We start from the raw sequence: 27,112 nt of genomic DNA, 5'->3' as shown, positions 1-27,112 counted from the left end.
CTCAAACAGACCGAGTAGTGACATGTGGCAAGACGCTCCTCGGGGCGCGTCTTGCTGGGGCTTCTCTCATGGAGGCACTCAGTCAGACCCAGTGTTGACATGTGGCAAGACGCTGCTCGGGGCGCGTCTTGCTTGGACCTCTCTCACTGAGGCGCTCAGTCAGACCGAGTAGTGACATGTGGCAAGACGCTCCTCGGGGCGCGTCTTGCTTGGACCTCTCTCCCTGAGGCGCTCAGTCAGACCCAGTGTTGACATTTGGCAAGACACTCCTCAGGGCGCGTCTTGCTTGGGCCTCTCTCCTGGAGGCTCTCAGTAAGAACCATTGTTGACATGTGGCAAGACGCTCCTCGGGGCGCGTCTTGCTTGGGCCTCTCTCCAGAAGGCCCTCAATCAGACCCAGTGTTGACACGTGGCAGGACGCTCCTCGGGGCGCGTCTTACTTGGGCTTCTCTCCTGGAGGCGCTCAATTAGACTGAGTAGTGACATGTGGCCTGACGCTCCTCGGGGCGCGTGTTGCTTGGGCCTCTCTCCTGGAGGCGCTCAGTCAGACCAAGTGGTGACATGTGGCAAGACGCTCCTCGGGGCGCGTCTTGCTTTGGCCTCTCTCCTGGAGGCGCTCAGTCAGACTGAGTGCTGACATGTGGCAAGACGCTCCTCGGGCCGCGTGTTGTTTGGGCTTCTCTCCTGGAGGCCCTCAGTCAGACCCATTGTTGACATGTGGCAAGATGCTCCTCGGGGCGCGTCTTGCTTCGGCCTCTCTCCTGGAGGCGCTCAGTCAGACCGAGTGCTGACATGAGGAAAGACGCTCCTCGGGGCGCGTCTTGCTTGGAGTTCTCTCCTGGAGGCGCTCAGAAAGACCCAGTGTTGACATGTGACAAGACGCTCCTCGGGGCGCGTCTTGCTTGGGCCTCTCTCCTGGAGGCGCTCAGTCAGACCCAGTGGTGACATGTGGCAAGACACTCCTCGGGGCGCGTCTTGCTTGGGCCTCTCTCCTGGAGGCCCTCTGTCAGACCGAGTGTTGACATGTGGCAAGACTCTCCTCGGGGCGCGTCTTGCTTGGGCTTCTCTCATGGAGGCCCTCAGTCAGACCCAGTGTTGACATGTGTCAAGATGCTCCTCGGGGCGCGTCTTGCTTGGGCCTCTCTCCTGGAGGCGCTCAGTCTGACCCAGTGCTGACATGTGGCAAGACGCTCCTCGGGGCGCGTCTTGCTTGGGCTTCTCTCCTGGAGGCCCTCAGTCAGACCCATTGTTGACATGTGGCAAGACGCTCCTCGGGGCACGTCTTGCTTGGGCCTCTCTCCTGGAGGCGCTCAAACAGACCGAGTAGTGACATGTGGCAAGACGCTCCTCGGGGCGCGTCTTGCTGGGGCTTCTCTCATGGAGGCACTCAGTCAGACCCAGTGTTGACATGTGGCAAGACGCTCCTCGGGGCGCGTCTTGCTTGGACCTCTCTCCCTGAGGCGCTCAGTCAGACCCAGTGTTGACATTTGGCAAGACACTCCTCGGGGCGCGTCTTGCTTGGTTCTCTCTCCAGAAGGCCCTCAATCAGACCCAGTGTTGACACGTGGCAAGACGCTCCTCGGGGCGCGTCTTACTTGGGCCTCTCTCCTGGAGGCGCTCAGTCAGACCGAGTAGTGACATGTGGCAAGACGCTCCTCGGGGCGTGTCTTTCTTGGGCCTCTCTCCTGGAGGCGCTCAGTCAGACACAGTGTTGACATGTGGCAAGACACTCCTCGGGGCGTGTCTTGCTTGGGCCTCTCTCATGGAGGCCCTCTGTCAGACCCAGTGTTGACATGTGTCAAGACGCTCCTCGGGGCGCTTCTTGCTTTGGCCTCTCTCCTGGAGGCGCTCAGTCAGACCGAGTGCTGACATGTAGCAAGAAGCTCCTCGGGGTGCGTCATGCTTGGGCTTCTCTCCTGGAGGCCCTCAGTCAGACCCATTATTGACATGTGGCAAGACGCTCCTCTGGGCGCGTATTGCTTGGGCCTCTCTCCTGGATGCCCTCTGTCAGACCCAGTGTTGACATGTGGCAAGACTCTCCTCGGGGCCCTTCTTGCTTGGGCTTCTCTAATGGAGGCCCTCAGTCAGACCCAGTGTTGACATGTGTCAAGACGCTCCTCGGGGCGTGTCTTGCTTGGGCCTCTCTCCTGGAGGCGCTCAGTCAGACCCAGTGTTGACATGTGGCAAGACGCTCCTTGGGGCGCTTCTTGCTTGGGCTTCTCTCCTGGAGGCCCTCAGTCAAACCCATTGTTGACATGTGGCAAGACGCTCCTCGGGGCATGTCTTGCTTGGGCCTCTCTCCTGGAGGCGCTCAGTCAGACCGAGTAGTGACATGTGGCAAGAAGCTCCTCGGGGCGCATCTTGCTGGGGCTTCTCTCATGGAGGCACTCAGTCAGACCCAGTGTTGACATGTGGCAAGACGCTCCTCGGGGCGCGTGTTGCTTGGACCTCTCTCCTGGAGGCCCTCAGTCAGACCGAGTAGTGACATGTGGCAAGACGCTCCTCGGGGCGCGTCTTGCTTGGGCCTCTCTCCTGGAGGCGCTCAGTCAGACCCAGTGCTGACATGTGAAAAGAAGCTCCTCGGGGCGCGTTTTGCTTGGGCTTCTCTCCTGGAGGCCCTCAGTAAGACCCATTGTTGACATGTGGCAAGACGCTCCTCGGGGCGCGTCTTGCTTGGGCCTCTCTCCAGAAGGCCCTCAATCAGACCCAGTGTTGACACGTGGCAAGACGCTCCTCAGGGCGCGTCTTGCTTGGGCCTCTCTCCTGGAGGCGCTCAGTCAGACTGAGTAGTGACATGTGGCCTGACGCTCCTCGGGGCGCGTGTTGCTTGGGCCTCTCTCCTGGAGGCGCTCAGTCAGACCGAGTGCTGACATGTGGAAAGACGCTCCTCGGGGCGCGTCTCGCTTGGGCCTCTCTCCTGGAGGCGCTCAGTCAGACCGAGTGCTGACATGTGGCAAGACGCTCCTCGGGCCGCGTGTTGCTTAGGCTTCTCTCCTGGAGGCCCTCAGTCAAACCCATTGTTGACATGTGGCAAGACGCTCCTCGGGGCGCGTCTTGCTTGGGCCTCTCTCCTGGAGGCGCTCAGTCAGACCGAGTGCTGACATGTGGAAAGACGCTCCTCGGGGCGCGTCTCGCTTGGGCCTCTCTCCTGGAGGCGCTCAGAAAGACCCAGTGTTGACATGTGACAAGACGCTCCTCGGGGCGTGTCTTGCTTGGGCCTCTCTCCTGGAGAGGCTCAGTCAGACCCAGTGGTGACATGTGGCAAGACACTCCTCGGGGCGCGTCTTGCTTGGGCCTCTCTCCTGGAGGCCCTCTGTCAGACCGAGTGTTGACATGTGGCAAGACTCTCCTCGGGGCGTGTCTTGCTTGGGCTTCTCTCATGGAGGCCCTCAGTCAGACCCAGTGTTGACATGTGGCAAGACGCTCCTCGGGGCACGTCTTGCTTGGGCCTCTCTCCTGGAGGCGCTCAAACAGACAGAGTAGTGACATGTGGCAAGACGCACCTCGGGGTGCGTCTTACCTGGGCCTCTCTCCTGGAGGCGCTCAGTCAGACCGAGTAGTGACATGTGGCAAGACGTTCCTCGGGGCGCGTCTTGCTTGGACCTCCCTCCTGGAGGCGCTCAGTCAGACCGAGTAGTGACATGTGGAAAGACGCTCCTCGGGGCGCGTCTTGCTTGGGCCTCTCTCCTGGAGGCGCTCAGTCAGACACAGTGTTGACATGTGGCAAGACACTCCTCGGGGCGCGTCTTGCTTGGGCCTCTCTCATGGAGGCCCTCTGTCAGACCCAGTGTTGACATGTGGCAAGACGCTCCTCGGGGCGCGTGTTGCTTGGACCTCTCTCCTGGAGGCCCTCAGTCAGACCCATTATTGACATGTGGCAAGACGCTCCTCTGGGCGCGTCATGCTTGGGCTTCTCTCCTGGAGGCCCTCAGTCAGACCCATTATTGACATGTGGCAAGACGCTCCTCTGGGCGCGTATTGCTTGGGCCTCTCTCCTGGATGCCCTCTGTCAGACCCAGTGTTGACATGTGGCAAGACTCTCCTCGGGGCCCTTCTTGCTTGGGCTTCTCTAATGGAGGCCCTCAGTCAGACCCAGTGTTGACATGTGTCAAGACGCTCCTCGGGGCGTGTCTTGCTTGGGCCTCTCTCCTGGAGGCGCTCAGTCAGACCCAGTGTTGACATGTGGCAAGACGCTCCTCGGGGCGCTTCTTGCTTGGGCTTCTCTCCTGGAGGCCCTCAGTCAGACCCATTGTTGACAAGTGGCAAGACGCTCCTCGGGGCATGTCTTGCTTGGGCCTCTCTCCTGGAGGCGCTCAATCAGACCGAGTAGTGACATGTGGCAAGAAGCTCCTCGGGGCGCATCTTGCTGGGGCTTCTCTCATGGAGGCACTCAGTCAGACCCAGTGTTGACATGTGGCAAGACGCTCCTCGGGGCGCGTGTTGCTTGGACCTCTCTCCTGGAGGCGCTCAGTCAGACCGAGTAGTGACATGTGGCAAGACGCTCCTCGGGGCGCGTCTTGCTTGGGCCTCTCTCCTGGAGGCGCTCAGTCGGACCCAGTGCTGACATGTGAAAAGAAGCTCCTCGGGGCGCGTCTTGCTTGGGCTTCTCTCCTGGAGGCCCTCAGTAAGACCCATTGTTGACATGTGGCAAGACGCTCCTCGGGGCGCGTCTTGCTTGGGCCTCTCTCCAGAAGGCCCTCAATCAGACCCAGTGTTGACACGTGGCAAGACGCTCCTCAGGGCGCGTCTTGATTGGGCCTCTCTCCTGGAGGCACTCAGTCAGACTGAGTAGTGACATGTGGCCTGACGCTCCTCGGGGCGCGTGTTGCTTGGGCCTCTCTCCTGGAGGCGCTCAGTCAGACCAAGTGGTGACATGTGGCAAGACGCTCCTCGGGGCGCGTCTTGCTTTGGCCTCTCTCCTGGAGGCGCTCAGTCAGACCGAGTGCTGACATGTGGCAAGACGCTCCTCGGGCCGCGTGTTGCTTGGGCTTCTCTCCTGGAGGCCCTCAGTCAGACCCATTGTTGACATGTGGCAAGACGCTCCTCGGGGCGCGTCTTGCTTCGGCCTCTCTCCTGGAGGCGCTCAGTCAGACCGAGTGCTGACATGAGGAAAGACGCTCCTCGGGGCGCGTCTTGCTTGGGCTTCTCTCCTGGAGGCGCTCAGAAAGACCCAGTGTTGACATGTGACAAGACGCTCCTCGGGGCGCGTCTTGCTTGGGCCTCTCTCCTGGAGGCGCTCAGTCAGACCCAGTGGTGACATGTGGCAAGACACTCCTCGGGGCGCGTCTTGCTTGGGCCTCTCTCCTGGAGGCCCTCTGTCAGACCGAGTGTTGACATGTGGCAAGACTCTCCTCGGGGCGCGTCTTGCTTGGGCTTCTCTCATGGAGGCCCTCAGTCAGACCCAGTGTTGACATGTGTAAAGACGCTCCTCGGAGCGCGTCTTGCTTGGGCCTCTCTCCTGGAGGCGCTCAGTCTGACCCAGTGCTGACATGTGGCAAGACGCTCCTCGGGGCGCGTCTTGCTTGGGCTTCTCTCCTGGAGGCCCTCAGTCAGACCCATTGTTGACATGTGGCAAGACGCTCCTCGGGGCACGTCTTGCTTGGGCCTCTCTCCTGGAGGCGCTCAAACAGACCGAGTAGTGACATGTGGCAAGACGCTCCTCGGGGCGTGTCTTGCTGGGGCTTCTCTCATGGAGGCACTCAGTCAGACCCAGTGTTGACATGTGGCAAGACGCTCCTCGGGGCGCGTCTTGCTTGGACCTCTCTCACTGAGGCGCTCAGTCAGACCGAGTAGTGACATGTGGCAAGACGCTCCTCGGGGCGCGTCTTGCTTGGACCTCTCTCCCTGAGGCGCTCAGTCAGACCCAGTGTTGACATTTGGCAAGACACTCCTCGGGGTGCGTCTTGCTTGGTTCTCTCTCCAGAAGGCCCTCAATCAGACCCAGTGTTGACACGTGGCAAGACGCTCCTCGGGGTGCGTCTTACTTGGGCCTCTCTCCTGGAGGCGCTCAGTCAGACCGAGTAGTGACATGTGGCAAGAAGTTCCTCGGGGCGCGTCTTGCTTGGACCTCCCTCCTGGAGGCGCTCAGTCAGACCGAGTAGTGACATGTGGCAAGACGCTCCTCGGGGCGTGTCTTTCTTGGGCCTCTCTCCTGGAGGTGCTCAGTCAGACACAGTGTTGACATGTGGCAAGACACTCCTCGGGGCGCGTCTTGCTTGGGCCTCTCTCATGGAGGCCCTCTGTCAGACCCAGTGTTGACATGTGTCAAGACGCTCCTCGGGGCGCGTCTTGCTTTGGCCTCTCTCCTGGAGGCGCTCAGTCAGACCGAGTGCTGACATGTAGCAAGAAGCTCCTCGGGGTGCGTCATGCTTGGGCTTCTCTCCTGGAGGCCCTCAGTCAGACCCATTATTGACATGTGGCAAGACGCTCCTCTGGGCGCGTATTGCTTGGGCCTCTCTCCTGGATGCCCTCTGTCAGATCCAGTGTTGACATGTGGCAAGACTCTCCTCGGGGCCCTTCTTGCTTGGGCTTCTCTAATGGAGGCCCTCAGTCAGACCCAGTGTTGACATGTGTCAAGACGCTCCTCGGGGCGTGTCTTGCTTGGGCCTCTCTCCTGGAGGCGCTCAGTCAGACCCAGTGTTGACATGTGGCAAGACGCTCCTCGGGGCGCTTCTTGCTTGGGCTTCTCTCCTGGAGGCCCTCAGTCAGACCCATTGTTGACATGTGGCAAGACGCTCCTCGGGGCATGTCTTGCTTGGGCCTCTCTCCTGGAGGCGCTCAGTCAGACCGAGTAGTGACATGTGGCAAGACGCTCCTCGGGGCGCGTCTTGCTTGGGCCTCTCTCCTGGAGGCGCTCAGTCAGACCCAGTGCTGACATGTGAAAAGAAGCTCCTCGGGGCGCGTCTTGCTTGGGCTTCTCTCCTGGAGGCCCTCAGTAAGACCCATTGTTGACATGTGGCAAGACGCTCCTCGGGGCGCGTCTTGCTTGGGCCTCTCTCCAGAAGGCCCTCAATCAGACCCAGTGTTGACACGTGGCAAGACGCTCCTCAGGGCGCGTCTTGCTTGGGCCTCTCTCCTGGAGGCGCTCAGTCAGACTGAGTAGTGACATGTGGCCTGACGCTCCTCGGGGCGCGTGTTGCTTGGGCCTCTCTCCTGGAGGCGCTCAGTCAGACCAAGTGGTGACATGTGGCAAGACACTCCTCGGGGCGCGTCTTGCTTGGGCCTCTCTCCTGGAGGCCCTCTGTCAGACCCAGTGTTGACATGTGTCAAGACGCTCCTCGGGGCGCGTCTTGCTTGGGCTTCTCTCCTGGAGGCCCTCAGTCAGACCCATTGTTGACATGTGATAAGACGCTCCTCGGGGCGCGCCTTGCTTTGGCATCTCTCCTGGAGGCGCTCAGTCAGACCGAGTGCTGACATGTGGCAAGACGCTCCTCGGGCCGCGTGTTGCTTAGGCTTCTCTCCTGGAGGCCCTCAGTCAAACCCATTGTTGACATGTGGCAAGACGCTCCTCGGGGCGCGTCTTGCTTGGGTCTCTCTCCTGGAGGCGCTCAGTCAGACTGAGTGCTGACATGTGGAAAGACGCTCCTCGGGGCGCGTCTCGCTTGGGCTTCTCTCCTGGAGGCGCTCAGAAAGACCCAGTGTTGACATCTGACAAGACGCTCCTCGGGGCGCGTCTTGCTTGGGCCTCTCTCCTGGAGAGGCTCAGTCAGACCCAGTGGTGACATGTGGCAAGACACTCCTCGGGGCGCGTCTTGCTTGGGCCTCTCTCCTGGAGGCCCTCTGTCAGACCGAGTGTTGACATGTGGCAAGACTCTCCTCGGGGCGTGTCTTGCTTGGGCTTCTCTCATGGAGGCCCTCAGTCAGACCCAGTGTTGACATGTGGCAAGACGCTCCTCGGGGCGCGTCTTGCTTGGACCTCTCTCACTGAGGCGCTCAGTCAGACCGAGTAGTGACATGTGGCAAGACGCTCCTCGGGGCGCGTCTTGCTTGGACCTCTCTCCCTGAGGCGCTCAGTCAGACCCAGTGTTGACATTTGGCAAGACACTCCTCGGGGCGCGTCTTGCTTGGGCCTCTCTCCAGCGGGCCCTCAATCAGACCCAGTGTTGACACGTGGCAAGACGCTCCTCGGGGCGCGTCTTACCTGGGCCTCTCTCCTGGAGGCGCTCAATCAGACCGAGTAGTGACATGTGGCAAGACGTTCCTCGGGGCGCGTCTTGCTTGGACCTCCCTCCTGGAGGCGCTCAGTCAGACCGAGTAGTGACATGTGGCAAGACGCTCCTCGGGGCGCGTCTTGCTTGGGCCTCTCTCCTGGAGGCGCTCAGTCAGACACAGTGTTGACATGTGGCAAGACACTCCTCGGGGCGCGTCTTGCTTGGGCCTCTCTCATGGAGGCCCTCTGTCAGACCCAGTGTTGACATGTGTCAAGACGCTCCTCGGGGCGCGTCTTGCTTTGGCCTCTCTCCTGGAGGCGCTCAGTCAGACGGAGTGCTGACATGTAGCAAGAAGCTCCTCGGGGTGCGTCATGCTTGGGCTTCTCTCCTGGAGGCCCTCAGTCAGACCCATTATTTACATGTGGCAAGACGCTCCTCTGGGCGCGTATTGCTTGGGCCTCTCTCCTGGATGCCCTCTGTCAGACCCAGTGTTGACATGTGGCAAGACTCTCCTCGGGGCCCTTCTTGCTTGGGCTTCTCTAATGGAGGCCCTCAGTCAGACCCAGTGTTGACATGTGTCAAGACGCTCCTCGGGGCGTGTCTTGCTTGGGCCTCTCTCCTGGAGGCGCTCAGTCAGACCCAGTGTTGACATGTGGCAAGACGCTCCTCGGGGCGCTTCTTGCTTGGGCTTCTCTCCTGGAGGCCCTCAGTCAGACCCATTGTTGACAAGTGGCAAGACGCTCCTCGGGGCATGTCTTGCTTGGGCCTCTCTCCTGGAGGCGCTCAGTCAGACCGAGTAGTGACATGTGGCAAGAAGCTCCTCGGGGCGCATCTTGCTGGGGCTTCTCTCATGGAGGCACTCAGTCAGACCCAGTGTTGACATGTGGCAAGACGCTCCTCGGGGCGCGTGTTGCTTGGACCTCTCTCCTGGAGGCGCTCAGTCAGACCGAGTAGTGACATGTGGCAAGACGCTCCTCGGGGCGCGTCTTGCTTGGGCCTCTCTCCTGGAGGCGCTCAGTCAGACCCAGTGCTGACATGTGAAAAGAAGCTCCTCGGGGCGCGTCTTGCTTGGGCTTCTCTCCTGGAGGCCCTCAGTAAGACCCATTGTTGACATGTGGCAAGACGCTCCTCGGGGCGCGTCTTGCTTGGGCCTCTCTCCAGAAGGCCCTCAATCAGACCCAGTGTTGACACGTGGCAAGACGCTCCTCAGGGCGCGTCTTGCTTGGGCCTCTCTCCTGGAGGCGCTCAGACAGACCGAGTGCTGACATGTGGCAAGACGCTCCTCGGGGCGCGTCTTGCTTGGACCTCTCTCCCTGAGGCGCTCAGTCAGACCCAGTGTTGACATTTGGCAAGACACTCCTCGGGGCGCGTCTTGCTTGGGCCTCTCTCCAGCGGGCGCTCAGAAAGACCCAGTGTTGACACGTGGCAAGACGCTCCTCGGGGCGCGTCTTACCTGGGCCTCTCTCCTGGAGGCGCTCAGTCAGACCGAGTAGTGACATGTGGCAAGACGTTCCTCGGGGCGCGTCTTGCTTGGACCTCCCTCCTGGAGGCCCTCTGTCAGACCCAGTGTTGACATGTGTCAAGACGCTCCTCGGGGCGCGTCTTGCTTTGGCCTCTCTCCTGGAGGCGCTCAGTCAGACGGAGTGCTGACATGTAGCAAGAAGCTCCTCGGGGTGCGTCATGCTTGGGCTTCTCTCCTGGAGGCCCTCAGTCAGACCCATTATTGACATGTGGCAAGACGCTCCTCTGGGCGCGTATTGCTTGGGCCTCTCTCCTGGATGCCCTCTGTCAGACCCAGTGTTGACATGTGGCAAGACTCTCCTCGGGGCCCTTCTTGCTTTGGCTTCTCTAATGGAGGCCCTCAGTCAGACCCAGTGTTGACATGTGTCAAGACGCTCCTCGGGGCGTGTCTTGCTTGGGCCTCTCTCCTGGAGGCGCTCAGTCAGACCCAGTGTTGACATGTGGCAAGACGCTCCTCGGGGCGCTTCTTGCTTGGGCTTCTCTCCTGGAGGCCCTCAGTCAGACCCATTGTTGACAAGTGGCAAGACGCTCCTCGGGGCATGTCTTGCTTGGGCCTCTCTCCTGGAGGCGCTCAGTCAGACCGAGTAGTGACATGTGGCAAGAAGCTCCTCGGGGCGCATCTTGCTGGGGCTTCTCTCATGGAGGCACTCAGTCAGACCCAGTGTTGACATGTGGCAAGACGCTCCTCGGGGCGCGTCTTGCTTGGGCCTCTCTCCTGGAGGCGCTCAGTCAGACCGAGTGCTGACATGTGGCAAGACGCTCCTCGGGCCGCGTGTTGCTTGGGCTTCTCTCCTGGAGGCCCTCAGTCAGACCCATTGTTGAAATGTGGCAAGACGCTCATCGGGGCGCGTCTTGCTTGGGCCTCTCTCCTGGAGGCGCTCAGTCAGACTGAGTGCTGACATGTGGCAAGACGCTCCTCGGGGCGCGTCTTGCTTGGGCTTCTCTCCTGGAGGCGCTCAGAAAGACCCAGTGTTGACATGTGACAAGACGCTCCTCGGGGCGAGTCTTGCTTGGGCCTCTCTCCTGGAGGCGCTCAGTCAGAACCAGAGGTGACATGTGGCAAGACGCTCCTCGGGGCGCGTCTTGCTTGGGCCTCTCTCCTGGAGGCCCTCTGTCAGACCCAGTGTTGACATGTGGCAAGACGCTCCTCGGGGCGTGTCTTGCTTGGGCCTCTCTCCTGGAGGCGCTCAGTCAGACCCAGTGTTGACATGTGGCAAGACGCTCCTCGGGGCGCTTCTTGCTTGGGCTTCTCTCCTGGAGGCCCTCAGTCAGACCCATTGTTGACATGTGGCAAGACGCTCCTCGGGCCATGTCTTGCTTGGGCCTCTCTCCTGGAGGCGCTCAGTCAGACCGAGTAGTGACATGTGGCAAGAAGCTCCTCGGGGCGCATCTTGCTGGGGCTTCTCTCATGGAGGCACTCAGTCAGACCCAGTGTTGACATGTGGCAAGACGCTCCTCGGGGCGCGTGTTGCTTGGACCTCTCTCCTGGATGCGCTCATTCAGACCGAGTAGTGACATGTGGCAAGACGCTCCTCGGGGCGCGTCTTGCTTGGGCCTCTCTCCTGGAGGCGCTCAGTCAGACCCAGTGCTGACATGTGAAAAGAAGCTCCTCGGGGCGCGTCTTGCTTGGGCTTCTCTCCTGGAGGCCCTCAGTAAGACCCATTGTTGACATGTGGCAAGACGCTCCTCGGGGCGCGTCTTGCTTGGGCCTCTCTCCAGAAGGCCCTCAATCAGACCCAGTGTTGACACGTGGCAAGACGCTCCTCAGGGCGCGTCTTGCTTGGGCCTCTCTCCTGGAGGCGCTCAGTCAGACTGAGTAGTGACATGTGGCCTGACGCTCCTCGGGGCGCGTGTTGCTTGGGCCTCTCTTCTGGAGGCGCTCAGTCAGACCAAGTGGTGACATGTGGCAAGACACTCCTCGGGGCGCGTCTTGCTTGGGCCTCTCTCCTGGAGGCCCTCTGTCAGACCCAGTGTTGACATGTGTCAAGACGCTCCTCGGGGCGCGTCTTGCTTTGGCCTCTCTCCTGGAGGCGCTCAGTCAGACCGAGTGCTGACATGTGGCAAGACGCTCCTCGGGCCGTGTGTTGCTTAGGCTTCTCTCCTGGAGGCCCTCAGTCAAACCCATTATTGACATGTGGCAAGACGCTCCTCGGGGCGCGTCTTGCTTGGGCCTCTCTCCTGGAGGCGCTCAGTCAGACCAAGTGCTGACATGTGGAAAGACGCTCCTCGGGGCGCGTCTCGCTTGGGCTTCTCTCCTGGAGGCGCTCAGAAAGACCCAGTGTTGACATGTGACAAGACGCTCCTCGGGGCGCGTCTTGCTTGGGCCTCTCTCCTGGAGAGACTCAGTCAGACCCAGTGGTGACATGTGGCAAGATACTCCTCGGGGCGCGTCTTGCTTGGGCCTCTCTCCTGGAGGCCCTCTGTCAGACCGAGTGTTGACATGTGGCAAGACTCTCCTCGGGGCGTGTCTTGCTTGGGCTTCTCTCATGGAGGCCCTCAGTCAGACCCAGTGTTGACATGTGTCAAGACGCTCCTCGGGGCGTGTCTTGCTTGGGCCTCTCTCCTGGAGGCGCTCAGTCTGACCCAGTGTTGACATTTGGCAAGACGCTCCTCGGGGCGCGTCTTGCTTGGGCTTCTCTCCTGGAGGCCCTCAGTCAGACCCATTGTTGACATGTGGCAAGACGCTCCTCGGGGCACGTCTTGCTTGGGCCTCTCTCCTGGAGGGGCTCAAACAGACCGAGTAGTGACATGTGGCAAGACGCTCCTCGGGGCGCGTCTTGCTGGGGCTTCTCTCATGGAGGCACTCAGTCAGACCCAGTGTTGACATGTGGCAAGACGCTCCTCGGGGCGCGTCTTGCTTGGACCTCTCTCACTGAGGTGCTCAGTCAGACCGAGTAGTGACATGTGGCAAGACGCTCCTCGGGGCGCGTCTTGCTTGGACCTCTCTCCCTGAGGCGCTCAGTCAGACCCAGTGTTGACATTTGGCAAGACACCCCTCGGGGCGCGTCTTGCTTGGGCCTCTCTCATGGAGGCCCTCTGTCAGACCGATTGCTGACATGTGGCAAGAAGCTCCTCGGGGCGCGTCTTGCTTGGGCTTCTCTCCTGGAGGCTCTCAGTAAGAACCATTGTTGACATGTGGCAAGACGCTCCTCGGGGCGCGTCTTGCTTGGGCCTCTCTCCAGAAGGCCCTCAATCAGACCCAGTGTTGACACGTGGCAAGACGCTCCTCGGGGCGCGTCTTACTTGGGCTTCTCTCCTGGAGGTGCTCAGTCAGACTGAGTAGTGACATGTGGCCTGACGCTCCTCGGGGCGCGTGTTGCTTGGGCCTCTCTCCTGGAGGCGCTCAGTCAGACCAAGTGGTGACATGTGGCAAGACACTCCTCGGGGCGCGTCTTGCTTGGGCCTCTCTCATGGAGGCCCTCTGTCAGACCCAGTGTTGACATGTGGCAAGACACTCCTTGGGGCGCGTCTTGCTTGGGCCTCTCTCATGGAGGCCCTCAGTCAGACCCAGTGTTGACATGTGTCAAGACCCTCCTCGGGGCGCGTCTTGCTTCGGCCTCTCTCCTGGAGGCGCTCAGTCGGACCGAGTGCTGACATGTGGAAAGAAGCTCCTCGGGGCGCGTCTTGCTTGGGCTTCTCTCCTGGAGGCCCTCAGTAAGACCCATTGTTTACATGTGGCAAGACGCTCCTCGGGGCGCGTCTTGCTTGGGCCTCTCTCCAGAAGGCCCTCAATCAGACCCAGTGTTGACATGTGACAAGACGCTCCTCGGGGCGAGTCTTGCTTGGGCCTCTCTCCTGGAGGCGCTCAGTCAGAACCAGAGGTGACATGTGGCAAGACGCTCCTCGGGGCGCGTCTTGCTTGGGCCTCTCTCCTGGAGGCGCTCTGTCAGACCCAGTGTTGACATGTGGCAAGACGCTCCTCGGGGCGTGTCTTGCTTGGGCCTCTCTCCTGGAGGCGCTCAGTCAGACCCAGTGTTGACATGTGGCAAGATGCTCCTCGGGGCGCTTCTTGCTTGGGCTTCTCTCCTGGAGGCCCTCAGTCAGACCCATTGTTGACATGTGGCAAGACGCTCCTCGGGGCATGTCTTGCTTGGGCCTCTCTCCTGGAGGCGCTCAGTCAGACCGAGTAGTGACATGTGGCAAGAAGCTCCTCGGGGCGCATCTTGCTGGGGCTTCTCTCATGGAGGCACTCAGTCAGACCCAGTGTTGACATGTGGCAAGACGCTCCTCGGGGCGCGTGTTGCTTGGACCTCTCTCCTGGAGGCGCTCAGTCAGACCGAGTAGTGATATGTGGCAAGACGCTCCTCGGGGCGCGTCTTGCTTGGGCCTCTCTCGTGGAGGCGCTCAGTCAGACCCAGTGCTGACATGTTAAAAGAAGCTCCTCGGGGCGCGTCTTGCTTGGGCTTCTCTCCTGGAGGCCCTCAGTAAGACCCATTGTTGACATGTGGCAAGACGCTCCTCGGGGCTCGTCTTGCTTGGGCCTCTCTCCAGAAGGCCCTCAATCAGACCCAGTGTTGACACGTGGCAAGACGCTCCTCAGGGCGCGTCTTGCTTGGACCTCTCTCACTGAGGTGCTCAGTCAGACCGAGTAGTGACATGTGGCAAGACGCTCCTCGGGGCGCGTCTTGCTTGGACCTCTCTCCCTGAGGCGCTCAGTCAGACCCAGTGTTGACATTTGGCAAGACACTCCTCGGGGCGCGTCTTGCTTGGGCCTCTCTCATGGAGGCCCTCTGTCAGACCGATTGCTGACATGTGGCAAGAAGCTCCTCGGGGCGCGTCTTGCTTGGGCTTCTCTCCTGGAGGCTCTCAGTAAGAACCATTGTTGACATGTGGCAAGACGCTCCTCGGGGCGCGTCTTGCTTGGGCCTCTCTCCAGAAGGCCCTCAATCAGACCCAGTGTTGACACGTGGCAAGACGCTCCTCGGGGCGCGTCTTACTTGGGCTTCTCTCCTGGAGGTGCTCAGTCAGACTGAGTAGTGACATGTGGCCTGACGCTCCTCGGGGCGCGTGTTGCTTGGGCCTCTCTCCTGGAGGCGCTCAGTCAGACCAAGTGGTGACATGTGGCAAGACACTCCTCGGGGCGCGTCTTGCTTGGGCCTCTCTCATGGAGGCCCTCTGTCAGACCCAGTGTTGACATGTGGCAAGACACTCCTTGGGGCGCGTCTTGCTTGGGCCTCTCTCATGGAGGCCCTCAGTCAGACCCAGTGTTGACATGTGTCAAGACCCTCCTCGGGGCGCGTCTTGCTTCGGCCTCTCTCCTGGAGGCGCTCAGTCGGACCGAGTGCTGACATGTGGAAAGAAGCTCCTCGGGGCGCGTCTTGCTTGGGCTTCTCTCCTGGAGGCCCTCAGTAAGACCCATTGTTTACATGTGGCAAGACGCTCCTCGGGGCGCGTCTTGCTTGGGCCTCTCTCCAGAAGGCCCTCAATCAGACCCAGTGTTGACATGTGACAAGACGCTCCTCGGGGCGAGTCTTGCTTGGGCCTCTCTCCTGGAGGCGCTCAGTCAGAACCAGAGGTGACATGTGGCAAGACGCTCCTCGGGGCGCGTCTTGCTTGGGCCTCTCTCCTGGAGGCGCTCTGTCAGACCCAGTGTTGACATGTGGCAAGACGCTCCTCGGGGCGTGTCTTGCTTGGGCCTCTCTCCTGGAGGCGCTCAGTCACACCCAGTGTTGACATGTGGCAAGACGCTCCTCGGGGCGCTTCTTGCTTGGGCTTCTCTCCTGGAGGCCCTCAGTCAGACCCATTGTTGACATGTGGCAAGACGCTCCTCGGGGCATGTCTTGCTTGGGCCTCTCTCCTGGAGGCGCTCAGTCAGACCGAGTAGTGACATGTGGCAAGAAGCTCCTCGGGGCGCATCTTGCTGGGGCTTCTCTCATGGAGGCACTCAGTCAGACCCAGTGTTGACATGTGGCAAGACGCTCCTCGGGGCGCGTGTTGCTTGGACCTCTCTCCTGGAGGCGCTCAGTCAGACCGAGTAGTGACATGTGGCAAGACGCTCCTCGGGGCGCGTCTTGCTTGGGCCTCTCTCGTGGAGGCGCTCAGTCAGACCCAGTGCTGACATGTTAAAAGAAGCTCCTCGGGGCGCGTCTTGCTTGGGCTTCTCTCCTGGAGGCCCTCAGTAAGACCCATTGTTGACATGTGGCAAGACGCTCCTCGGGGCTCGTCTTGCTTGGGCCTCTCTCCAGAAGGCCCTCAATCAGACCCAGTGTTGACACGTGGCAAGACGCTCCTCAGGGCGCGTCTTGCTTGGGCCTCTCTCCTGGAGGCGCTCAGTCAGACTGAGTAGTGACATGTGGCCTGACGCTCCTCGGGGCGCGTGTTGCTTGGGCCTCTCTCCTGGAGGCGCTCAGTCAGAGCAAGTGGTGACATGTGGCAAGACACTCCTCGGGGCGCGTCTTGCTTGGGCCTCTCTCCTGGAGGCCCTCTGTCAGACCCAGTGTTGACATGTGTCAAGACGCTCCTCGGGGCACGTCTTGCTTTGGCCTCTCTCCTGGAGGCGCTCAGTCAGACCGAGTGCTGACATGTGGCAAGACGCTCCTCGGGCCGTGTGTTGCTTAGGCTTCTCTCCTGGAGGCCCTCAGTCAAACCCATTATTGACATGTGGCAAGACGCTCCTCGGGGCGCGTCTTGCTTGGGCCTCTCTCCTGGAGGCGCTCAGTCAGACCAAGTGCTGACATGTGGAAAGACGCTCCTCGGGGCGCGTCTCGCTTGGGCTTCTCTCCTGGAGGCGCTCAGAAAGACCCAGTGTTGACATGTGACAAGACGCTCCTCGGGGCGCGTCTTGCTTGGGCCTCTCTCCTGGAGAGACTCAGTCAGACCCAGTGGTGACATGTGGCAAGACACTCCTCGGGGCGCGTCTTTCTTGGGCCTCTCTCCTGGAGGCCCTCTGTCAGACCGAGTGTTGACATGTGGCAAGACTCTCCTCGGGGCGTGTCCTGCTTGGGCTTCTCTCATGGAGGCCCTCAGTCAGACCCAGTGTTGACATGTGTCAAGACGCTCCTCGGGGCGTGTCTTGCTTGGGCCTCTCTCCTGGAGGCGCTCAGTCTGACCCAGTGTTGACATTTGGCAAGACGCTCCTCGGGGCGCGTCTTGCTTGGGCTTCTCTCCTGGAGGCCCTCAGTCAGACCCATTGTTGACATGTGGCAAGACGCTCCTCGGGGCACGTCTTGCTTGGGCCTCTCTCCTGGAGAAGCTCAAACAGACCGAGTAGTGACATGTGGCAAGACGCTCCTCGGGGCGCGTCTTGCTGGGGCTTTTCTCATGGAGGCACTCAGTCAGACCCAGTGTTGACATGTGGCAAGACGCTCCTCGGGGCGCGTCTTGCTTGGACCTCTCTCACTGAGGCGCTCAGTCAGACCGAGTAGTGACATGTGGCAAGACGCTCCTCGGGGCGCGTCTTGCTTGGACCTCTCTCCCTGAGGCACTCAGTCAGACCCAGTGTTGACATTTGGCAAGACACTCCTCGGGGCGCGTCTTGCTTGGGCCTCTCTCATGGAGGCCCTCTGTCAGACCGATTGCTGACATGTTGCAAGAAGCTCCTCGGGGCGCGTCTTGCTTGGGCTTCTCTCCTGGAGGCTCTCAGTAAGAACCATTGTTGACATGTGGCAAGACGCTCCTCGGGGCGCGTCTTGCTTGGGCCTCTCTCCAGAAGGCCCTCAATCAGACCCAGTGTTGACACGTGGCAAGACGCTCCTCGGGGCGCGTCTTACTTGGGCTTCTCTCCTGGAGGCGCTCAGTCAGACTGAGTAGTGACATGTGGCCTGACGCTCCTCGGGGCGCGTGTTGCTTGGGCCTCTCTCCTGGAGGCGCTCAGTCAGACCAAGTGGTGACATGTGGCAAGACACTCCTCGGGGCGCGTCTTGCTTGGGCCTCTCTCATGGAGGCCCTCTGTCAGACCCAGTGTTGACATGTGGCAAGACACTCCTTGGGGCGCGTCTTGCTTGGGCCTCTCTCATGGAGGCCCTCAGTCAGACCCAGTGTTGACATGTGTCAAGACCCTCCTCGGGGCGCGTCTTGCTTCGGCCTCTCTCCTGGAGGCGCTCACTCAGACCGAGTGCTGACATGTGGAAAGAAGCTCCTCGGGTCGCGTCTTGCTTGGGCTTCTCTCCTGGAGGCCCTCAGTAAGACCCATTGTTTACATGTGGCAAGACGCTCCTCGGGGCGCGTCTTGCTTGGGCCTCTCTCCAGAAGGCCCTCAATCAGACCCAGTGTTGACACATGGCAAGACGCTCCTCGGGGCGCGTCTTGCTTGGGCCTCTATCCTGGATGCGCTCAGTCAGACTGAGTAGTGACATGTGGCCTGACGCTCCTCGGGGCGCGTGTTGCTTGGGCCTCTCTCCTGGAGGCGCTCAGTCAGACCAAGTGGTGACATGTGGCAAGACACTCCTCGGGGCGCGTCTTGCTTGGGCCTCTCTCCTGGAGGCCCTCTGTCAGACCCAGTGTTGACATGTGTCAAGACGCTCCTCGGGGCGCGTCTTGGTTGGGCTTCTCTCCTGGAGGCCCTCAGTCAGACCCATTGTTGACATGTGGCAAGACGCTCCTCGGGGCGCGTCTTGCTTGGGCCTCTCTCCTGGAGGCGCTCAGTCAGACCGAGTGCTGACATTTGGCAAGACGCTCCTCGGGCCGCGTGTTGCTTGGGCTTCTCTCCTGGAGGCCCTCAGTCAGACCCATTGTTGACATGTGGCAAGACGCTCATCGGGGCGCGTCTTGCTTGGGCCTCTCTCCTGGAGGCGCTCAGTCAGACCGAGTGCTGACATGTGGCAAGACGCTCCTCGGGGCGCGTCTTGCTTGGGCTTCTCTCCTGGAGGCGCTCAGAAAGACCCAGTGTTGACATGTGACAAGACGCTCCTCGGGGCGCGTTTTGCTTGGGCCTCTCTCCTGGAGGCCCTCTGTCAGACCCAGTGTTGACATGTGGCAAGACGCTCCTGCGGGCGCATCTTGCTTGGGCCTCTCTCCTGGAGGCCCTCAGTCAGACCCATTGTTGACATGTGGCAAGACGCTCCTCGGGGCGCGTCTTGCTTGGGCCTCTCTCCTGGAGGCGCTCAGTCAGACCGAGTGCTGACATAAGGCAAGACGCTCCTCGGGGCGCGTCTTGCTTTGGCCTCTCTCCTGGAGGCCCTCAGTCAGACCGAGTGTTGACATGTGGAAAGACGCTCCTCGGGCCGCGTGTTGCTTGGGCTTCTCTCCTGGAGGCCCTCAGTCAGACCCATTGTTGACATGTGGCAAGACGCTCCTCGGGGCGCGTCTTGCTTGGGCCTCTCTCCTGGAGGCGCTCAGTCAGACCGAGTGCTGACATGAGGAAAGACGCTCCTCGGGGCGCGTCTTGCTTGGGCTTCTCTCCTGGAGGCCCTCTGTCAGACCCAGTGTTGACATGTGGCAAGACGCTCCTGCGGGCGCATCTTGCTTGGGCCTCTCTCCTGGAGGCCCTCAGTCAGACCCATTGTTGACATGTGGCAAGATGCTCCTCGGGGCGCGTCTTGCTTGGGCCTCTCTCCTGGAGGCGCTCAGTCAGACCGAGTGCTGACATAAGGCAAGACGCTCCTCGGGGCGCGTCTTGCTTGGGCGTCTCTCCTGGAGGCGCTCAGTCAGACCCAGTGCTGACATGTGGCAAGACGCTCCTCGGGGCGCGTCTTGCTTGGGCCTCTCTCCTGGAGGCGCTCAGTCAGACTGAGTAGTGACATGTGGCCTGACGCTCCTCGGGGCGCGGCTTGCTTGGGCCTCTCTCCTGGAGTCGCTCAGTCAGACCCAGTGTTGACATGTGACAAGACGCTCCTCGGGGCGCGTCTTGCTTTGGCCTCTCTCCTGGAGGCCCTCAGTCAGACCGAGTGCTGACATGTGGCAAGACGCTCCTCGGGCCGCGTGTTGCTTGGGCTTCTCTCCTGGAGGCCCTCAGTCAGACCCATTGTTGACATGTGGCAAGACGCTCCTCGGGGCGCGTCTTGCTTGGGCCTCTCTCCTGGAGGCGCTCAGTCAGACCGAGTGCTGACATGAGGAAAGACGCTCCTCGGGGCGCGTCTTGCTTGGGCTTCTCTCCTGGAGGCGCTCAGAAAGACCCAGTGTTGACATGTGACAAGACGCTCCTCGGGGCGTGTCTTGCTTGGGCCTCTCTCCTGGAGGCGCTCAGTCTGACCCAGTGTTGACATGTGGCAAGACGCTCCTCGGGGCGCGTCTTGCTTGGGCTTCTCTCCTGGAGGCCCTCAGTCAGACCCATTGTTGACATGTGGCAAGACGCTCCTCGGGGCACGTCTTGCTTGGGCCTCTCTCCTGGAGGCGCTCAAACAGACCGAGTAGTGACATGTGGCAAGACGCTCCTCGGGGCGCGTCTTGCTGGGGCTTCTCTCATGAAGGCACTCAGTCAGACCCAGTGTTGACATGTGGCAAGACGCTCCTCGGGGCGCGTCTTGCTTGGACCTCTCTCACTGAGGCGCTCAGTCAGACCGAGTAGTGACATGTGGCAAGACGCTCCTCGGGGCGCATCTTGCTTGGACCTCTCTCCCTGAGACGCTCAGTCAGACCCAGTGTTGACATTTGGCAAGACACTCCTCGGGGCGCGTCTTGCTTGGGCCTCTCTCATGGAGGCCCTCTGTCAGACCGATTGCTGACATGTGGCAAGAAGCTCCTCGGGGCGCGTCTTGCTTGGGCTTCTCTCCTGGAGGCTCTCAGTAAGAACCATTGTTGACATGTTGCAAGACGCTCCTCGGGGCGCGTCTTGCTTGGGCCTCTCTCCTGGAGGCGCTCAGTCTGACCCAGTTGTGACATGTGGCAAGACACTCCTCGGGGCGCGTCTTGCTTGGGCCTCTCTCCTGGAGGCCCTCTGTCAGACCGAGTGTTGACATGTGGCAAGACTCTCCTCGGGGCGCGTCTTGCTTGGGCTTCTCTCATGGAGGCCCTCAGTCAGACCCAGTGTTGACATGTGTCAAGATGCTCCTCGGGGCGTGTCTTGCTTGGGCCTCTCTCCTGGAGGCGCTCAGTCTGACCCAGTGCTGACATGTGGCAAGACGCTTCTCGGGGCGCGTCTTGCTTGGGCTTCTCTCCTGGAGGCCCTCAGTCAGACCCATTGTTGACATGTGGCAAGACGCTCCTCGGGGCACGTCTTGCTAGGGCCTCTCTCCTGGAGGCGCTCAAACAGACCGAGTAGTGACATGTGGCAAGACGCTCCTCGGGGCGCGTCTTGCTGGGGCTTCTCTCATGGAGGCACTCAGTCAGACCCAGTGTTGACATGTGGCAAGACGCTCCTCTTGGCGCGTCTTGCTTGGACCTCTCTCACTGAGGCGCTCAGTCAGACCGAGTAGTGACATGTGGCAAGACGCTCCTCGGGGCGCGTCTTGCTTGGACCTCTCTCCCTGAGGCGCTCAGTCAGACCCAGTGTTGACATTTGGCAAGACACACCTCGGGGCGTGTCTTGCTTGGGCCTCTCTCCAGAAGGCCCTCAATCAGACCCAGTGTTGACACGTGGCAAGACGCTCCTCGGGGCGTGTCTTGCTTGGGCCTCTCTCCTGGAGGCGCTCAGTCAGACCCAGTGTTGACATGTGGCAAGACGCTCCTCGGGGCGCTTCTTGCTTGGGCTTCTCTCCTGGAGGCCCTCAGTCAGACCCATTGTTGACATGTGGCAAGACGCTCCTCGGGGCATGTCTTGCTTGGGCCTCTCTCCTGGAGGCGCTCAGTCAGACCGAGTAGTGACATGTGGCAAGAAGCTCCTCGGGGCGCATCTTGCTGGAGCTTCTCTCATGGAGGCACTCAGTCAGACCCAGTGTTGACATGTGGCAAGACGCTCCTCGGGGCGCGTGTTGCTTGGACCTCTCTCCTGGAGGCGCTCAGTCAGACCGAGTAGTGACATGTGGCAAGACGCTCCTCGGGGCGCGTCTTGCTTGGGCCTCTCTCCTGGAGGCGCTCAGTCAGACCCAGTGCTGACATGTGAAAAGAAGCTCCTCGGGGCGCGTCTTGCTTGGGCTTCTCTCCTGGAGGCCCTCAGTAAGACCCATTGTTGACATGTGGCAAGACGCTCCTCGGGGCGCGTCTTGCTTGGGCCTCTCTCCAGAAGGCCCTCAATCAGACCCAGTGTTGACACGTGGCAAGACGCTCCTCAGGGCGTGTCTTGCTTGGGCCTCTCTCCTGGAGGCGCTCAGTCAGACTGAGTAGTGACATGTGGCCTGACGCTCCTCGGGGCGCGTGTTGCTTGGGCCTCTCTCCTGGAGGCGCTCAGACAGACCAAGTGGTGACATGTGGCAAGACACTCCTCGGGGCGCGTCTTGCTTGGGCCTCTCTCATGGAGGCCCTCTGTCAGACCGATTGCTGACATGTGGCAAGAAGCTCCTCGGGGCGCGTCTTGCTTGGGCTTCTCTCCTGGAGGCTCTCAGTAAGAACCATTGTTGACATGTGGCAAGACGCTCCTTGGGGCGCGTCTTGCTTGGGCCTCTCTCCAGAAGGCCCTCAATCAGACCCAGTGTTGACACGTGGCAAGACGCTCCTCGGGGCGCGTCTTACTTGGGCTTCTCTCCTGGAGGCGCTCAGTCAGACTGAGTAGTGACATGTGGCCTGACGCTCCTCGGGGCGCCTGTTGCTTGGGCCTCTCTCCTGGAGGCGCTCAGTCAGACCAAGTGGTGACATGTGGCAAGACACTCCTCGGGGCGCGTCTTGCTTGGGCCTCTCTCATGGAGGCCCTCTGTCAGACCCAGTGTTGACATGTGGCAAGACACTCCTTGGGGCGCGTCTTGCTTGGGCCTCTCTCATGGAGGCCCTCAGTCAGACCCAGTGTTGACATGTGTCAAGACCCTCCTCGGGGCGCGTCTTGCTTTGGCCTCTCTCCTGGAGGCACTCAGTCAGACCGAGTGCTGACATGTGGAAAGAAGCTCCTCGGGGCGCGTCTTGCTTGGGCTTCTCTCCTGGAGGCCCTCAGTAAGACCCATTGTTGACATGTGGCAAGACGCTCATCGGGGCGCGTCTTGCTTGGGCCTCTCTCCTGGAGGCGCTCAGTCAGACCGAGTGCTGACATGTGGCAAGACGCTCCTCGGGGCGCGTCTTGCTTGGGCTTCTCTCCTGGAGGCGCTCAGAAAGACCCAGTGTTGACATGTGACAAGACGCTCCTCGGGGCGAGTCTTGCTTGGGCCTCTCTCCTGGAGGCCCTCTGTCAGACCCAGTGTTGACATGTGGCAAGACGCTCCTGCGGGCGCATCTTGCTTGGGCCTCTCTCCTGGAGGCCCTCAGTCAGACCCATTGTTGACATGTGGCAAGACGCTCCTCGGGGCGCGTCTTGCTTGGGCCTCTCTCCTGGAGGCGCTCAGTCAGACCGAGTGCTGACATAAGGCAAGACGCTCCTCAGGGCGCGTCTTGCTTGGGCCTCTCTCCTGGAGGCGCTCAGTCAGACCGAGTGCTGACATGTGGCAAGACGCTCCTCGGGGCGCGTCCTTCTTGGGCCTCTCTCCTGGAGGCGCTCAGTCAGACTGAGTAGTGACATGTGGCCTGACGCTCCTCGGGGCGCGGCTTGCTTGGGCCTCTCTCCTGGAGGCGCTCAGTCAGACCCAGTGTTGACATGTGACAAGACGCTCCTCGGGGCACGTCTTGCTTTGGCCTCTCTCCTGGAGGCCCTCAGTCAGACCGAGTGTTGACATGTGGCAAGACGCTCCTCGGGCCGCGTGTTGCTTGGGCTTCTCTCCTGGAGGCCCTCAGTCAGACCCATTGTTGACATGTGGCAAGACGCTCCTCGGGGCGCATCTTGCTTGGGCCTCTCTCCTGGAGGCGCTCAGTCAGACCGAGTGCTGACATGAGAAAAGACGCTCCTCGGGGCGCGTCTTGCTTGGGCTTCTCTCCTGGAGGCCCTCTGTCATACCCAGTGTTGACATGTGGCAAGACGCTCCTGCGGGCGCATCTTGCTTGGGCCTCTCTCCTGGAGGCCCTCAGTCAGACCCATTGTTGACATGTGGCAAGACGCTCCTCGGGGCGCGTCTTGCTTGGGCCTCTCTCCTGGAGGCGCTCAGTCAGACCGAGTGCTGACATAGGGCAAGACGCTCCTCGGGGCGCGTCTTGCTTGGGCCTCTCTCCTGGAGGCGCTCAGTCAGACCCAGTGCTGACATGTGGCAAGACGCTCCTCGGGGCGCGTCTTGCTTGGGCCTCTCTCCTGGAGGCGCTCAGTCAGACTGAGTAGTGACATGTGGCCTGACGCTCCTCGGGGCGCTTCTTGCTTGGGCCTCTCTCCTGGAGGCGCTCAGTCAGACCCAGTGTTGACATGTGACAAGACGCTCCTCGGGGCGCGTCTTGCTTTGGCCTCTCTCCTGGAGGCCCTCAGTCAGACCGAGTGCTGACATGTGGCAAGACGCTCCTCTGGCCGCGTGTTGCTTGAGCTTCTCTCCTGGAGGCCCTCAGTCATACCCATTGTTGACATGTGGAAAGACGCTCCTCGGGGCGCGTCTTGCTTGGGCCTCTCTCCTGGAGGCGCTCAGTCAGACCGAGTGCTGACATGAGGAAAGACGCTCCTCGGGGCGCGTCTTGCTTGGGCTTCTCTCCTGGAGGCGCTCAGAAAGACCCAGTGTTGACATGTGACAAGACGCTCCTCGGGGCGCGTCTTGCTTGGGCCTCTCTCCTGGAGGCGCTCAGTCAGACCCAGTGGTGACATGTGGCAAGACACTCCTCGGGGCGCGTCTTGCTTGGGCCTCTCTCCTGGAGGCCCTCTGTCAGACCGAGTGTTGACATGTGGCAAGACTCTCCTCGGGGCGCGTCTTGCTTGGGCTTCTCTCATGGAGGCCCTCAGTCAGACCCAGTGTTGACATGTGTCAAGACGCTCCTCGGGGCGCGGCTTGCTTGGGCCTCTCTCCTGGAGGCGCTCAGTCAGACCCAGTGTTGACATGTGACAAGACGCTCCTCGGGGCGCTTCTTGCTTGGGCTTCTCTCCTGGAGGCCCTCAGTCAGACCCATTGTTGACATGTGGCAAGACGCTCCTCGGGGCGCGTCTTGCTTTGGCCTCTCGCCTGGAGGCGCTCAGTCAGACCGAGTGCTGACATGTGGCAAGACGCTCCTCGGGCCGCGTGTTGCTTGGTTTTCTCTCCTGGAGGCCCTCAGTCAGACCCATTGTTGACATGTGGCAAGACGCTCCTCGGGGCGCGTCTTGCTTGGGCCTCTCTCCTGGAGGCGCTCAGTCAGACCCAGTGTTGACATGTGGCAAGACGCTCCTCGGGGCGCTTCTTGCTTAGGCTTCTCTCCTGGAGGCCCTCAGTCAGACCCATTGTTGACATGTGGCAAGACGCTCCTCGGGGCATGTCTTGCTTGGGCCTCTCTCCTGGAGGCGCTCAGTCAGACCGAGTAGTGACATGTGGCAAGAAGCTCCTCGGGGCGCATCTTGCTGGGGCTTCTCTCATGGAGGCACTCAGTCAGACCCAGTGTTGACATGTGGCAAGACGCTCCTCGGGGCGCGTGTTGCTTGGACCTCTGTCCTGGAGGCGCTCAGTCAGACCGAGTAGTGACATGTGGCAAAACGCTCCTCGGGGCGCGTCTTGCTTGGGCCTCTCTCCTGGAGGCGCTCAGTCAGACCAAGTGCTGAAATGTGAAAAGAAGCTCCTCGGGGCGCGTCTTGCTTGGGCTTCTCTCCTGGAGGCCCTCAGTAAGACCCATTGTTGACATGTGGCAAGACGCTCCTCGGGGCGCGTCTTGCTAGGGCCTCTCTCCAGAAGGCCCTCAATCAGACCCAGTGTTGACACGTGGCAAGACGCTCCTCAGGGCGCGTCTTGCTTGGGCCTCTCTCCTGGAGGCGCTCAGTCAGACTGAGTAGTGACATGTGGCCTGACGCTCCTCGGGGCGCGTGTTGCTTGGGCCTCTCTCCTGGAGGCGCTCAGTCAGACCAAGTGTTGACATGTGGCAAGACACTCCTCGGGGCGCGTCTTGCTTGGGCCTCTCTCCTGGAGGCCCTCTGTCAGACCCAGTGTTGACATGTTTCAAGACGCTCCTCGGGGCGCGTCTTGCTTTGGCCTCTCTCCTGGAGGCGCTCAGTCAGACCGAGTGCTGACATGTGGCAAGACGATCCTCGGGCCGTGTGTTGCTTAGGCTTCTCTCCTGGAGGCCCTCAGTCAAACCCATTGTTGACATGTGGCAAGACGCTCCTCGGGGCGCGTCTTGCTTGGGCCTCTCTCCTGGAGGCGCTCAGTCAGACCGAGTGCTGACATGTGTCAAGACACTCCTCGGGGCGCGTCTTGCTTGGGCCTCTCTCCTGGAGGCCCTCTGTCAGACCGAGTGTTGACATGTGGCAAGACTCTCCTCGGGGCGTGTCTTGCTTGGGCTTCTCTCATGGAGGCCCTCAGTCAGACCCAGTGTTGACATGTGTCAAGACGCTCCTCGGGGCGTGTCTTGCTTGGGCCTCTCTCCTGGAGGCGCTCAGTCTGACCCAGTGCTGACATGTGGCAAGACGCTCCTCGGGGCACGTCTTGCTAGGGCCTCTCTCCTGGAGGCGCTCAAACAGACCGAGTAGTGACATGTGGCAAGACGCTCCTCGGGGCGCGTCTTGCTGGGGCTTCTCTCATGGAGGCACTCAGTCAGACCCAGTGTTGACATGTGGCAAGACGCTCCTCGGGGCGCGTCTTGCTTGGACCTCTCTCACTGAGGCGCTCAGTCAGACCGAGTAGTGACATGTGGCAAGACGCTCCTCGGGGCGCGTCTTGCTTGGACCTCTCTCACTGAGGCGCTCAGTCAGACCCAGTGTTGACATTTGGCAAGACACTCCTCGGGGCGCGTCTTGCTTGGGCCTCTCTCCAGAAGGCCCTCAATCAGACCCAGTGTTGACACGTGGCAAGACGCTCCTCGGGGCGTGTCTTGCTTGGGCCTCTCTCCTGGAGGCGCTCAGTCAGACCCAGTGTTGACATGTGGCAAGACGCTCCTCGGGGCGCTTCTTGCTTGGGCTTCTCTCCTGGAGGCCCTCAGTCAGACCCATTGTTGACATGTGGCAAGACGCTCCTCGGGGCATGTCTTGCTTGGGCCTCTCTCCTGGAGGCGCTCAGTCAGACTGAGTAGTGACATGTGGCAAGAAGCTCCTCGGGGCGCATCTTGCTGGGGCTTCTCTCATGGAGGCACTCAGTCAGACCCAGTGTTGACATGTGGCAAGACGCTCCTCGGGGCGCGTGTTGCTTGGACCTCTCTCCTGGAGGCGCTCAGTCAGACCGAGTAGTGACATGTGGCAAGACGCTCCTCGGGGCGCGTCTTGCTTGGGCCTCTCTCCTGGAGACGCTCAGTCAGACCCATTGTTGACATGTGGCAAGACGCTCCTCGGGGCGCGTCTTGCTTGGGCATCTCTCCTGGAGGCGCTCAGTCAGACCGAGTGCTGACATAAGGCAAGACGCTCCTCGGGGCGCGTGTTGCTTGGACCTCTCTCCTGGAGGCGCTCAGTCAGACTGAGTAGTGACATGTGGCCTGACGCTCCTCGGGGCGCGTGTTGCTTGGGCCTCTCTCATGGAGGCCCTCTGTCA

The sequence above is a fragment of the Nothobranchius furzeri genome, chromosome 7 (assembly GCF_043380555.1).
Source record: "Nothobranchius furzeri strain GRZ-AD chromosome 7, NfurGRZ-RIMD1, whole genome shotgun sequence".
Classification (NCBI taxonomy): Eukaryota; Metazoa; Chordata; class Actinopteri; order Cyprinodontiformes; family Nothobranchiidae; genus Nothobranchius; species Nothobranchius furzeri.
Note: the sequence above shows the minus strand (reverse complement) of the source record.